This window comes from Suricata suricatta, chromosome 4 (genome assembly GCF_006229205.1).
Source record: "Suricata suricatta isolate VVHF042 chromosome 4, meerkat_22Aug2017_6uvM2_HiC, whole genome shotgun sequence".
NCBI classification, from domain to species: Eukaryota; Metazoa; Chordata; class Mammalia; order Carnivora; family Herpestidae; genus Suricata; species Suricata suricatta.
The window spans coordinates 128,903,727-128,916,775 of NC_043703.1; the positions used below are offsets into that span (position 1 = coordinate 128,903,727).

At 45.8% G+C, this 13,049-nt stretch overlaps 1 long non-coding RNA gene across 1 annotated transcript; it reads right to left on the bottom strand.

Moving 5' to 3' along the window:
• Positions 1–1,936: 1,936 nt before the first annotated feature.
• LOC115289257 lies at positions 1,937–8,066 on the bottom strand. The gene is made up of 3 exons (XR_003907514.1): positions 7,966–8,066; positions 7,312–7,447; positions 1,937–2,081 (listed from the first exon to the last, which is right to left on the bottom strand). It is a non-coding gene; the product is annotated as an uncharacterized LOC115289257 (long non-coding RNA).
• Between the last annotated feature and the right edge of the window lie 4,983 nt (positions 8,067–13,049).

A 13,049-nucleotide genomic window follows, 5' to 3' on the forward strand; every position in this document is an offset into this window, starting at 1 on the left:
AGTCAGGAGTCTTGCTCCTGAGAGGAAGGTAGGGAGATGGCGGCAAGCAAAGGAGACTGAGGGAAACGTTTGCAGAGGAAGCCAGTGGTGCCCCCAAGACAGGGCAGTTTAAAGGTGGGGCTGCCTAATGTGCCATTGGCTGCCACGCCCCCTCCCCTGTCCTCCTCACATCCCCAGGTGTGCTCCAAATCTTCAGAAAAGCCTCCCGTACCCCACATGCTTGGTGTGAGCAGGTCCCTTTGTAGAAGTATAAAAGGCTAAAAAAAATAAAAAAATAAAGGGCTGACATTTACCATCTGGATGTGTGGAACGGGGACAGAACCCGTGAGGGCGGGAGCTGAAGTCAGAGATAACAGGAAATCCTAGTCCCCAGGGAAATGGTGAGAAGTTTGGGGAGTGCTCTGGATTTCTAGAGGGCATGGGATGTGGAGTTCAAATCAAGCTGCTGTCTACAAAAGCCTGGAGCCCACAGCGATCGCTGGGTTTCATAAGCAAAGATGCTGGATACAGAATGTCCTCGTGAGCGGCTGTGGTGAGGGTGGTCCACACCATCACCCTCGGCTGGGATCATCAGGGGAGGCTCACATTCTCGGAGGCCTTTTCCACACCCTGACAAAACCCAAAGGCCAGGGAGAAGTTTGCATATGACACTGTGTCACTGAGTCACTGATTGGGAACACTTTGCTTGATGACCTGCACAAGTTCCTGGGGCAGGGGCCACGTCCAGGTGGACTAGCACAAGCTCTGGGGCCCCCTGTGTCCCACATCGCCAGAGACCAACAGGGTGTTACTAGGCTCCATGAAGTAAAGTTGATATAGTTGAATAAATTTGGGAACCAGTGGAATAAACAGGATTTGTAACTGGAGGACCCGGAGGGCAGTTTGCTAATGAGAGAAGTCAGACAGAGAAAGACAAATGCCATATGATTTCACTTATATGTGGAATCTAAATAATATATGTATTAAAAAAGAAACTAAGCCCAGATACAGAGAACAAATTGGTGGTTGCCAGAGGTAGGGGGTAGGGACGGGAGAAATGGCTGAACTGTTTTTGTTGTTTTAATTTAAGTAAATTAAATTTCTTAAAAAGTAGGCACATACTGCAGAAGAATACACTGTGAAAATTATAAGTTCCCTCCCTATTCTCACTGGCCAGGGGTAAGTGCTGTGAAGTTCCATCTAACCTTCAAGACCTTTTTCTATGTCCAACTACATAGACACATGTGTGCATATTATATGCATAGAATTATGACATGTATATTATTACTCAGTAACTTAAATCATTTGTTAATTTGGACATGTTTCTACATAAATACATAGAAATCCACCTCATTCTGCTTAGGCCCATGATTTTTAAAACCACATTAGAAATGCTTGTCATTTGTGGCTCAGTAGGTTAAGCATATGACTCTTGCTTTCAGCTCTGGTTGCAATCCCAGGGTCGTGAGATCGAGCCCCACATCAAACTCTGCTGAGCATGGAGCCTCCTTAAGATTCTTCTCTCCCTCACTCTCTGTCCCTCCCCCTCATGTGCACACACAGTCTCTCTCTCAAAATTATCATTTGTTATAAAATTACTATATATGCATATGGTAACAAAGAAGTTCTTTAAAATAAAAACTGCAGATACCAATTGTCACCTATCAGACTGGCAAAAATCCAACAAGTTGATAATCCCCCCTGTTGGCCAGGCTGTAGAAAAAGAGAAACTTCCACACCTTCTTTGTGAGAGGGTGAAGTGGTACAGCCCCTTCTGGACAGCCATTTGGCAACCTCTGTCAAAATTAAGAGACACCCTTAGACCCAGCAGCTCCACTGTTACACTTCAGAGTGACGTGTACACATCCAAAGTGACCACATGTACAAGGATGTTCACTGCAACGCTGCCCGTAATAGTGAAATAAACAGTATACACTCACCGATAGAGGGCTGGTTAAATACATAAGTTCTCTGCATAATGGAATGCTTTATATAAATGGAACAATGGAAAAGAATAAAGAAGCTCTTCTTCTTATCTCCTAATAAGGAAAGATCTCCAAGGTATACCAATAGCTAGTGGAGAAAAGAGGTTGCACCATATTCTGGAAAAAAAAAAGAGAGAGAGAGAGATAAGAATCTAGATTTGTATTTGCTTGTATTTTATAAAGAATCTCTGGAATGATATATGAGAAACTAAAAATAGGAGTTTAGAGGATAGAGAAGGTGGGAGGAATTGGAGACTGAGAATAAGAGGAAAAAGACTTTTCACAGTACATGGGCTCATATTTTTAAATTGTGAGCCATGTAAATTTCTTACTTATTCAAAAGATGAAATTAAAAACTACAGGGAAATGATCGTATGAAGAAAGTGTGATTATAACCAGATATAAAATTATACCCTGAGCACAAGTCATCATTAGAATGAAAGATGTATTTTTAACTTAGTGGAGACAAGACAAATGCATAAGACCCAAACGTTGCAAGATAATTTAAGCTGTATAAACATGCCAAATGCTAATGGAGTGTGGTAATATGACACAGTAAAATGATGAATACACCCAGTAGATAGATGCCAGCAAGCCTGCTGAACCACCAAGCTATGATAAATTGCGATGTACATTTCATTTCTATTCCTGTTATGTTACTATGGAGAAAGCAAAGTTTTTGCTTGTCTGTTTCTTGGGTGTAAGGAAGAGAGAAGGAAGGAAAGCAGGAAGGAAGAAGGAGAAGAAGCAAAGGAAGGGAGGAAGGAAGACAGGAAAGAAGAAAAGCAGGCAGGAAGGATATCAGTCAATTAGGAGGGAAGGAAGTAAGGGGTGTGAAGGAAGGACCAATGAACCCATCCACGGCAATGTAAACTGGCGCACCCTTTTTGCGTGGCAATTTTGCAATATCTAGCAACACTTATCACACATGTCCTTTGACCCAGGAGTCCCCTTTCTGGGAATATACCCAACAGATGTATTCCCATGGCTATGTAAAAGGTAATTAATGTGGAATATAAAGATATAGCGCAGCATAGTTTATAGGGCAAAAACCTGGAAGCTACCAAAATCAGCAAGAAAAGTGGTTAAATTATTGAGTACAGTAAAACCTTAGATTAACTTGTTCTGCGAGTGTTCCACAAGACGAGCAAACTTTTCTAATAAATTTTAACTTGATAAATGAGCAATGTCTTGCAATACAAGTAGTACGTGATGCCAAATATCACTTGATCACAACTGAGCCAATGTTTCTTCTCCCTCTCTCTCTCTCTCTCTCTCTCTCTCTCTCTCCCTCTCTGTCTCCCATGCTCTGATGCTCTGTCTCAGGCCACAGTGTTAGGCAGATATCAGTGATTTTCCAGAACATTGGAAGGTGCCCACACTAGCACTAGTGTATTTTTTGTCACTATAGACAGTCCTTTGCTTTTCCATACAAGAGTAAGCTCAGGAATGCTTTGCTTCATCCTACGTCATTAGATAGGTTCCTTGTTTAACAAAACAAGAAAAGAAAAAGATTCCCTTGAGCCAAAAGATAGCAGTAATTCCATTAGTGATACTGAAAGTCATCCTACACAGGAACTCTCCTCTCTCTTTCTCCCTCCCACCAGCCACAAAGATTTTTCAAAGGTAAGTGCAGGGTAATTTTTTTGTCTTTATGTTTTGTATTTTCTTTATTATTTAGTATCGTATTACAGTATTGTAATCATTTTTATATGAACATTTTGGGGGGTGTGGAAAGAATCATTTGAGTTTCCATTATTTCTTATGAGGAGATTTGCTTTGATATACAAGTGCTTTGGATTACAAGCAAGTTTCCGGAACAAATTATGCTCGCAAACCAAGGTTTTACTGTATTCTCAAATGCGACCCTCTGCAGAATGACGTAGATGTGTCTATACTGAAACCAAAACACAGCTGTGATCTTAGCAAGTGAAGAAACAGGTTGTGATAGAGTGAACAGCATGATTCTATTTATGTAAAGATAAAATGTATGAAGGACAAGCACGTCTATGGAAAATGTCTGGAAGGATCCACCAGCATCTGTTAACAACAGGTAACTCTGAGGAGTGAGACCAAGGTTAGGGGCTGGGGGGAGGGGATGGGGGAGACCAATAGGAAAACACTTTTTGAATAAGTTACGGTTACCGTGTGCATGTTTATTTTCATTTTACTTTGTTTATTTTTATTGTGGTCAAATACACATAATGTAAAACGTATCACTTTAACCATTTTCCTGTGTACAGTTCAGCAGCATCCAGGACATTCACATTGTTGTACAATTATCCTCAACATCCATCTCCTGAATGTTTCATCCTTTCTTTCCCTCTCTCTCTCCCCCTGCCCCATTCAAGCTCATGCTCTCAAAATAAATAAACTAGGGGCACCTGGGTGGCTCAGTTGGTTAAGCATCCAACTTTGGCTCAGGTCATGATCGCACAGCTCATGAGTTTGAGCCCTGCGTTGGGGTCTGTGCTGACAGCTCAGAGCCTGGAGCCTGCCTCGGATTCTGTATCCTCCTCTCTTTCTCTCTCTCTGCCCCTCCCTGGTTGTGCTCTGTCTGTCTATCTCTCTCTCTCTCCAAAATAAATAAACATTAAAATAAGTAAACTAAAAAATTAGTTTTATTTTTTTTTCACCTCCCAGCCCCTCCCCAGCCTCAAAATTATTTTTAAAAAAACATTTCATTCCTTCCTACTGCTGAGTAGTCTCCCCTTGTGTGGCTGCATCACATTTTGTTTCTCTTTTCATCCCTTCACGGGCACTTGGATGTTTCCACCTTTTGGCTACGTGAGTGATGCTGCTATCATCATGGGTATGCGCCTGTCTGTCCAAGTGAGTCCCTGCTTTCAATTCTTGTAACTGCGTACTTCTTAGTGGAATTGCTGGATCATATGGCAATTGTATGTGTGATTATTTTGAGGAACCGCCATATTGTCTTCCATGGCAGCTGTACCATTTTACATTCCCACCAGCTATACACAGGGTTTCAATCTCTCTACATTGCATGTTACTTTTATAACTAAAAATGTATTGAATTTTTAAAATCTAACTATTTTATTTTAATGAAGAAACCTAATATTTTTCTCTTCTTAAAACTATTGTTAGAGGGGCACCTGGTGGCTCAGTTTGTTAAGTGTCCAACTTCGGTTCAGGTCATGATCTCACAATCTGTGGGTTCAAGCCCCGCATCGGGCTCTGTGCTGACAGCTCAAAGCCTGGAGTCTACTGTGGATTCTGTGTCTTCCTCTCTCTCTGCCCCTCCCCTGTTTGCACTCTGTCTCTCTCTCTTAAAAATAAACAAATGTTAAAAAAAATAAAATAAAACTGTTAGATTACAGATTCCTGGAGGTCAAGGATCAAATTTTTTTTTGATGTTTATTTTTGAGAGAAAGTGAGCAGGGGAGAGGCAAAGAGAGGAGACATAGGACTTGAAGTGGGCTCTGCCCCAATGTGGGGCTCAAACTCACAAACTGTGAGATCATGACCTGAGCCAAAGTCAAAGGCTTAATCAACTGAGCCACCAGGCACCCCAGGGTTCAGTTTCTTTTAATATATCGACTGTTTGTTAGAAAACTGTGTCGTCCGTGGAGGCCTTCCTGGAGAAGGAGGAAAGAAAGTCACAGAGAGCCTGGGAAGCATGGACCCCTCCTGACTGGACAGCCTGGCGGCCACAGTCCCCACTCCAACCACAGTCAACACCCCAGCATCCAGGCCCGTGGACATTCCAGAACCCAAGACCCCCCTGGCTTGACAACTGCTGGGGCCCCCAGGGCCAGCTGGCTGCCGGCGCGGCACTGAGACCGACCACAGCACTCAGAGTGGGGCTCTGCTCGGGCCCCACAGGCAGCCCAGAGGATTTCCAAAGCCAGCGACCGGATATCTTGTTAAATAGGACATCTTCTCAGCCCTTTTTGGTCATGGGAGTGTCCCGGAGGATGAGCAGGTCTCTCTGGAGGCTACCCCATTTCACCTGTTCACCTGCTACCTACTTTACTGCCAGGCTGGATATTCCAGGGATGCGAGTGCTTTGCGAGGTTACGGCGTCTCTGTCTAAACCATAACCACAAATACATGGGGGCGGAAACCTAAAGCACCTGTGTTCAGGCCCAACGCCTAATTTCCATGGCGACACAAGTGGGGGCATTGAGTAGGGGCTCTCTGGGAATGGGGAGGTGAGTGAGGGGCTGCCTCTCCTCCCAGCTTCAGGTCACTGGGCACAACCAAGGCTTCTTTTACCTGCTTCCATCTGTTCTCCGAACAGAGCTGGAGAGACCTCAACCCCCAGGAAAAGCCTGGGGCTACTGGAGTGCATCGAAGCCTCACCCCACAAGCAGGCTTCAGGCCCTCCATCCGGGGCCTCTGCTGGCCCCTCCCACCTTGTCACACCTTCTGCCCTGGCTCTCATTCCTCTAGCCACACTGGCCTCCTAATCCTTGAAACCACCACCTATTTCCTGTTTCAGGACCAGGCTCTCCTGGAGCCCTCCCAGATCTTGCATGGGCACTCTGCCCCCATCTTGCCCCAAAAGGGATAGAGGCTTCCCCTCGGACAGCAGGCAGGCAAAGGTTTGTCTGAGGTGCAGATAAAATTGGAGCAGAGGGGGCCTTTCTAGATGCTTCTAATGACAGCATTGTGGGCACCCCCTTTTCTTATGTTTATTTACTTAAACATAGAGGGGGAGAGAGAGAGAGAGAGAGAGAGAGAAGATCCCAAGTAGGCTCCATACTACCAGCACAGAGCCCAACTTGGGGCTTGAACCCACAAACTTTGAGATCATGACCTGAGCTGAAATCGAGTTGGATGCTTAACTGACTGAGCCACCCAGGTGCCCCTGGGCATTCTCCTTTAGAACTTCAGGGTCCATTCACAGTCTTTAAGCTTCAGAATGAACTTAAACCTAGAAACAGAGAGAAAACCAGAGAGTCTGGAGAGCATCAGCCAGACGCCCCCACACCTGGCTCCTGTGGCTTTGATTCTGGGGTCTCGTCACAGGCTCCCAGTCTGAATCCAAATGCCAGCTCTTTCTCAACCCTGTCTGAACAAGCCTACCCAGAAAAAACCTTCCTCCACATTTCTGCTCCCCTACCCCCCCAGCTATAAGCCCAAAGACCAGGACAATAGGGGTAAGTGTGTACCCCTACCTGCTCGGTAGCACAGAGCTCGTGTCTCTTCCCAGGAGGAAAGTAGCAGCAATGACTAACCTTCATCCACTGCTTTACTACTCAAAGCTCCTATAGCACTTGATTCCCTGCCCCCTCCCCACAGGCATCCTATAAGACAGAAATCATGGGTGATTAGGACACCCCTGTTAGGGACGAGAATATGGGTGTCCAGAAAGTTCAAATACCTTGTGTAGGTGGCTCAGTCATAAGCGGGGAGCTGGGTCTCAAATCCAGATTTTCTTTCTTTCTTTCTTTCTCTTTCTTTCTTTTTCTTTCTTTCTTTCTTTCTTCTCATTCTCTTATGTTTGCTCTCTGCTAGGACTTAATGATAAGTTCAAATATCCAAATTTAATTTTTTTAATGTTTCTTTACTTATTTTGAGAGAGAGAAAGAGTGCAAGCAGGGGAGGGGCAGAAAGAGGGGGAAAGAAGCCCAACTCCAAGCTCAATCCCCCAAACCGTGAGATCATGACTTGAGCTGAAATCAAGTCAGATGCTTAACCAACTGGGCCATCCAGGTGCCCCTGTCCAGATTGTAATGGGCTCGTGATTTCTCTATTTTCATTTCACAAGGGATCCAAAGATCCTGTATTAACCCAGGCTGATAAAAGAGGAAGTGCTAAGTAGGGAAGACTTTCCAGGACCCTCAAATCACAGAACCTCGGAAGTCACCAGCTGAGCCTTCAGACCCACATTGATGACTCATTTCCTTCTTTAGGAGTTCCTGCTCTCTCTCCCAGTGACTCACCCTCCCTCCACTTTCCCGCTTCTCAGCTGTGTCTATCCACTGTTCCCCCTGCCCACCACCCCTCCCCTCCAGCTTCATCAGAATCAGCCTACCTGTCCTCAGGGTGACCAGAGAGGAAAGCCGCAGCACTGGTGAGAAATGAAGCTCAATCTCTTGGGGTTAGATGGTTCCAGCATCTAATCTGGTTGAAGTGCTGGAGCTCTGGAGAGAGAGCAAAGTTGGGTTCAGGCAGAAGAAGATACACCAGAAAGGCCAAGGCTGGCTCTGGCCACAACTCCCAGGTTGGGCACAGGAGTGAGGGAGGTATGGGAGGGTTCAGTGGGGCTCACTGTGGGGAGGAGGCAGCTGCCATGGTGGCGGGCCTGGGCAGACTGCAGACACAGAGCACGGACCCTGCTGGGCCAAAGCAAGGGATGCTGGGCAATCACAGACCCCGCGGAGCTGGGCTCCGGGGTTCCTGTGATTACTGTCACAGCCTCAGTACAGAAGCCAGACGTCAAGTTCAGGCTTGCGGGTCTCTGGCAATGAAGCCAAAATGGGCAAGCAGAAAAAGGCAGCAATGAGAAGTTGGGATCACAGAACGAAACGGCAGAAACCAAAGTCAGAAAGTTGGGACAAAGGGCAGCTGAGGGGACCAGGAGAGCAAGCAGTGACCCAGCATCTGCCAGCTGGCAGCATGACGCTGGCATGAGTCAGCAACAGCCACACCTCTTTGGCTCTGGCCTGAGTCCACACAGGAGCCAAAGTCCAGATGGAGTCACTTGCCCCTCACACCTGGATACTGAGGGCTGCTTCCCCTAGAACGCACCTGACCTTGGACCTGTGGAAGAAAATGGGGCTGCTGCCTCCAGAAAAAAAAGACTGAATGCTAAGGAAACAGGGAACTGAAAAATCCTCATTCCAGTCTAAGGATGAAGGACCAGTCTACAAATCTATCCTCAAAATGAGGATTTGAGTTGCTCAGTGGCTAAATGTCCAAAAGATATTGTGTCATATTGCCAAACAAGTCCCAGCCACTTCCTCTAATGTGGGGTCTCTGGGGACTTTCCTCCAGTCAACACCCCTGGTCATAGTGGACCAAGAAATGTAGCACTCTGTGGATATGGGTACTGTCTAGGTAGTGATGTTTTTCACTGTAGATTTCCTGCCAAGCCTCACGAAAATGTCTATGCCCATCCACATGCATATGGGGGCCCCCCCCGGGCAACAGCCCCCCAGGGGCCCACCCAGCCTACTGTAACTACGCACCCAGGAGTGCAAAGGACCAGTGTTCCTCCACAGCTGGACCAAGCAATGTCCCTTCTCACAGGGCTGTAAATTGCAAGCATAGGACACAGCACTGTTTGAATTCCTAAAGACTGACAACAACTTACTGTTCATCAAGAGGTGATATCTTAGGGGCACTTGGGTAGCTCAGTCAGTTGACTGACTCTTGATTTTGGTTCAGGTCATGATCTCACAGGTTCATGAGACTCAGCCCCACATCGGTCTCTGCGCTGACAACCCAGAGCCTGCTTGGCATCAATCCTCTCTTTCAATCTCTTTTTCCCTCTCTCTTTTGCCTTTTCCCTGCTCATGCTCTCTCTCTCAAAATAAACAAATAAAATTTTTAAAAATGATGAGGGGCACCTGAGTGGCTCAGTCAGTTGAGCATCCAACTCTTGATTTCAGCTTAGGTCATGATCTCACAGTTTTGTGGGTTTGAGTCCCGTGTCGGAGCCTGCTTGAGATTCTCCCTCTCTCAGTGCCTCATCCTCACTCTCACTCTCTCTGTCTCTCACAAAATAAATAAATAAACTTTAAAAAATTATATCTTAAATCATGGCTCATTCACTAGTCAGCCATCCAAACACATAAGGCAGCTCTCAATTTGTATTACAATGAAATGATCTCTAATCTATGCTGCAAAAAGTCAGGCACCAAATATTGCACGGAAATGACATCATTTGTATAAAAAATGCACACATATTTTGGTCCCTCTGACATGTAAATGTGGCCAGGATAAATCACTGAAGTACAAGCATTTAGAGTCTCCCATTACCCCCTCAGAAGAAGGGAGCTCCAAGGCAGGGGGGAAGGAGGAGGAGCAAGATGGAGTTAAGGAGACAAAGTCTGGAAGAAAGAGACTTTGGGGTACTGACGAAAGAAGACTTTTTTTTTTATGAGAGAGAGAAAGAAAGTGTGAGTGGGGGAGGGACAGAGAAAGAGCGAGACACAGAACCTGAAGCAGGCTCCAGGCTCTGAGCTGTCAGCACAGAGCCCCACACAGGGCTAGAACTCACAAACTGTGAGCTCATGCCCTGAGCCAAAGTCAGATGCTTTGCAGATAGAGTATGGACACACGGCTCCACGGATCAGACGGACTCACGCAGGGTTTGAATCATACAGCAGAGACAGGAAGCCCTCTGTCAAACCCACTTAGTAGGCAGGTGGCCCTGGTGGCCGTTGCCACAGCCTGGCATCCACCAGCGCCCGTATGGGTGGCCAGGGTATTTTCACCAGACCAACTCCATCACATGATTCTGGAGGTTCGTGTGGCCTGCTGAGGCTCCCAGCTGTGAGCTCTCCAGAGATGATGCGGGCACCTAAGACTGTTTGACAGAAAACAGTGATTTCCCTCGCTTACAACCAAGAATCCTGAGACGTGTGTGTGCTGTGTGCCTCTCTCCACAGTGCTCGCAAGAGACCTTCAATAAAGCCCTACACTATTTTCACAGGCAAGGCTGTGTTTGTGTTTCCTTTTTATAATTTTTTAAATTTAACATTTATTTATTATTGAGAAACAGAGAGAGAAAGACCATGCGCAGGGGAAGGTCAAAGAGAAGGGCAGACACAGAATCCGATGTGAGCTCCAGGCTCTGAGCTGTCAGCACAGAGCCAGACATGGGGTTCAAACTCACAAACCTTGAGATCATGACTTGAGCCAAAGCCGATGCTTAACCAATTGCACCACCCAGCTACCCCCACATTTGTGTTTCTTACAGACATACCTCTGTGGTGAGGCAAGAACACAGAGGCCTGGTTTTATTTGGGTTACAGACAAACGTGCAATACTGGACATTGTAAATGGGGGGGGGGGCAGTTAGTGTCCCCACCCATCCCAGTGGCTGCCCTGAGGACTGAGGACAACGTAGGGAGGAAGACTTCTTCTCATTTGACATTTCTTCTGTACTGTTTGGATCTGGTTTTGCCATAGTCGTATATTATTTTTAAATGTTTTTACAGTCTAAAATAAGTACTTAGAAAAGAAATGTGACACATCCACAAATATATCAGAGTGCCTACATGAGAAAAAAGATAAAGTGAAATATGCATTCTGGCAAAAAGTGTGGCCTTTGGAAGATGCAAGTGGCAAAGAATTGGTAGTCTGCTAAAACCAGGCAAAAATCTTAATTTAGTGGGCTCTCAGGACTGCACACTTTTTTAAGTGTTTTCTTTGGCATCTCTTGTTGTTACTTGATATTACTTATGCAATAAGTGATTATTTTTAGCATAACCTTTAACAACCAGCAGAAGAGGGGCTTGCTCTGTAGCTACCTACGGCAAAGGAGGGGGCAGGGAGGAGGGAGAAAGGGTCCAGGTTAGCAGGAAAAGGGGGGAGATGAAGATCAAGTACCTATAGAGAAGGCCTCCACTGGCCCGGAAGGGGGAATGGAAAGGGCCATCTCTGGCAAAGTCAAAAATAAGAGAGTGATTCTAAAAAATTGCGGTATACCCATTCATGGAGTATTATTCACTAACAAAAAGAAAAATACCACTGATACTTATGGCAACACAGAAGAATCTCACAAACATATTGAGTGACAGACACAAAAGTATACACACAGCCTGATGTAATTTATGTAAAATTCTAGAAAAGGCAAAACTATGGTGACAGAAAGCAGGAATGGAAGAGACTGACCGCAAAGGTGGAAGAGGGAACTATTTGGTGTGATGGGAATTTACTCTCCGACAACTGTGCGGATATTTACGCTGGTGTTTACATTTGTCAAAACTCATCACACTGCATACTTAAGATGGGTGCTTTTTATTGTATGCAAAGTGGACCTCAGTAACAGTGATTTTTTTTTTAAATAGAGGAGGGGATTTTGAGGGAGAAATTGATATGCTGGAGTACGTTTCCTCTGGTGTATATGCTTGGTGGTATTTATGAATGAATGATGGAAATGTATAACTCCCGTGATTGCCCGTTTGGGTTCAGGGCAGGGCCAGATGGATGCCAAGTTTTCAAGTATCAGAGAGAAGAGCAAACAGAGCCTCTACCCATCTCTCTACATACTTTCCCCAGGTACCAAGGGACACCAGGCAAAGGTGAACAGATGAATAACTCTACTCTCCCTACCTTCCCTTCAGGAAAGGAGGGGAGACAGTCTCTTGATTACTGCCCATAGCAGGGCCAACTGCCTGGCCCTGAACTTGGGACATGTTCATCAGGAAAGCATCAGGTATGAGGGCTGGCCAGAGCTTCCATTTTATTTTCAATATTTGGTGTTCACCCCTACTGGGAAATAGGCGAGCGACATCATGAAAAGCAGACTCAAGAAAGTAATCATCGTGACGGCCACTGTCGGCTGCACGTTCCACCTCCCAGGGCAATCCACCCAGTGAGCACCTCTGCCCAGTACAGTGAGTGGCCTGGCCCCATTCTCAGGGTGGGGAGATGAGCCAAGGAGGCCCCAGGCCCTTGCCCTCAGCTCGCTCACTTGCTCGCTCACTCACTCTTCATTCGAGGCCCAGAGTCCTGCACCCAGGCCCTTCCCATCATCCTTGATCTCCAGGCCCTGGGGTGAGAGGCAGGGTGGCCCAGCAGGAACTGTCCTTAACACCTGACTTCAAAAGCATGTGCGGGCGCTTATTTGGGCGACACGTCTAGAAAGGTGGAGCAATACAGAAAAGATAGGTACAAACTTCCGGTTATAAAATAAATAAATCATGGAGATGAAGAGTACTACATAGGGAATATGGTCAATAAGATTATAACAACTTCATATGGTGACAGATGGTAGCCACACTAATCATGGTAAACATAGCATAATATGTATAATGGTCAAATCACCATGTTGCACACCTGAAACCAATATAATATGTCAACTATACTTCAGTTTTAAAAAGGGGCGCCTGGGTGGCTCAGTAGGTTAAGTGTCCGACTTCGGCTCAGGTCATGATCTCAAGGTTC